Source organism: Cherax quadricarinatus, unplaced genomic scaffold, assembly GCF_038502225.1.
Source record: "Cherax quadricarinatus isolate ZL_2023a unplaced genomic scaffold, ASM3850222v1 Contig63, whole genome shotgun sequence".
Classification (NCBI taxonomy): domain Eukaryota; kingdom Metazoa; phylum Arthropoda; class Malacostraca; order Decapoda; family Parastacidae; genus Cherax; species Cherax quadricarinatus.
In genome coordinates, this window is record NW_027195089.1 from 121,756 (window position 1) to 124,141 (window position 2,386).

Sequence of the window (2,386 nt, forward strand, 5' to 3'; positions counted from 1 at the left end):
ATACTACTGTACACGAGAAAAGTGATTATTTTTATTATTTTGATTACTTTAATTTACTTTGATATTATACACCTATACAACTTCATTGTTATTAATTATCTTATTAAATTTTATTTTCTCTAGTTAGTAGCCTACCAGTTGTAATCCTGAAGCACTATTGAATCATACTGAATTCTAATGGATAACTGGACAAGGATACTGACTAATTGTTACGAAAACCCAGTAACAGGCTGGATGCTAGAAGGACAGTCCTTTCTAGTACTCACTGGAGATCTCTAAGCTTATTAGAAATTGTGATTTTTGTAACAATCGGTTTGCAGTCTTTGGCTACCTAGCCTATACTCCGTCTGTGGTCTTCTTTGCCCTTCCACGATCTTCATAACTTTGCATTTGGCTGGGTTAAATTCGAGTAGCAAGTTGCTGGACCACGTGTCCAGCCTGTCCAGGTCTCTTTGAAGTCCTGCCTGGTCCTCATCTAATTTAATTCTCCTCATTAACTTCACATCATCTGCAAGCATGAACACTTCTGAGTCTATCCCTTTACATATACCAAAAACAGCACTGATCCTAGGACTGACTCCTGTGGGACCCCACTCATCACAGGCACCCAGTGTGATACCTCATCACCTACCATGACTCGTTGTTGCCTCCTTGTCAGTTATTCTTTGATTCATTGCAGTGCCCTTCCTGTTATACGTGCCTGATCCTCTAGCTTCTGCGCTGATCTCTTGTGAGGAATCGTGTCGAAGGCGTTTTTGCAGTCCAAGAAAATGCAATCAATCCACCCCTCTCTCTCGTGTCTTACTTCAGTTACTTCGTCATAAAACTCCAGAAGGTTTGTGACACAGGATTTGCCTTCCATGAAACCGTGCTGGTTGTCATTTATAATCTTGTTCCATTCCAGGTGCTCCACCACTCTCCTCCTGATAAATCTTCTCCATGACTTTGCATACTATACACGTCAGTGACACTGTCTATAGTTTAGTGCCTCGTTTCTGTCTCCTTCCTTAACAATGGGGACAACATTTGCCATCTTCCATATCTCAAGTAGCTGCCCAGTTTCAAGATATGTCTTGAAGATTGTGGTTAGTGGCACACACAGCATTTCTGCTCCCTCTCTAAGGACCCACGGGGAGATGAAGTCCGGTCCCATTGCCTTTGAGGTATCAAGGTAACTTAGCTGCTTCTTCACCTTCTCCTCAGTTGTGTGAATGTTATCCAACACTTGTTGGTACATTCCTTGTTGGTGTCTCCCTCTTTTCTGTCTTACCATAGTCCTTCCTGTCTCCACTGTAAATACTTCCTTAAATATCGTGCTGAGCTCCTCAAATTTCTCTTGTTCGTTTCTTGGGAGTTCCACACCTTCCTTCCTCAGCCTGATCACCTGGTCTTTGATTGTTGTCTTCTTCCTAATGTGGCTATACAGCAGCTTCGGGTCAGACTTGACTTTTGATCCTATGTCGTTTTCCTACTGTCGCTGGGCCTCCCTCCTTATCTGTGCATAATTATTGCTGGCTCTTCGACTAATCTCCTTATTTTCCTTTGTCCGTTGCCTTCTATATTTTTCCCATTCTCCAGTGCACTTAGTCTTTGCCTCCCTCCACCTTCGGGTAAACCAAGGGCTCGCTTTGGTCTTCCCATTATTTCTGTTGCCCAAGGGAACAAACCTTACCTCTGCCTCCTTGCATTTTGTTGTTACGTATTCCATCATTTCGTTTACTGGCTTTCCTACCAATTCTCTGTTCCACTGAACCTCCTGCAAGAAGTTCCTCATACCTGTGTAGTCCCCCCTTATATAGTTTGGCTTTTCCCATTCAACTCCTGTTACCCTCTCCACCTGTAACTCTATTATGTATTCAAAGCACAGAACCACGTGATCACTAGCTCCAAGAGCCCTCTCATATGTGATGTCTTCAATGTCTGCACTGCTCAGGGTGAACACGAGGGCCCAGTCTTGCTGGTTCATCCTCCCCTCTCTCTTGGGTAGTGTCCCTGACGTGTTGATGCATGAGGTTTTGCAGTACCACAACTATCATCTTGGCTCTCCATATTTCGGGACCCTATGTGGCTCCAGGTTTTCCCAATCAATTTCCCTCTGGTTGAAATCGAGTGAGCTCTTCTTACCACCTCAGCCTGTGTGTCCACCATTGCTCTGTTGTTCTCTTCGTATTCCTCTCTTGGCCTCCTGCAGTTCTGTGGTGGGTTATACATCACTGCAATGACTACCTTATGTTCCTCAGATTGAATTGTATCTACTATGTAATGTGTGTGTGTGTGTGTGAGTTTGTGTGTGTGTTTGTTTGTTTGTGTGTGTGTGTGTGTGTGTTTGTGTGTGTGTTTGTTTGTTTGTTTGTGTGTGTGTGTGTGTGTGTGTGTGTGTGTGTGT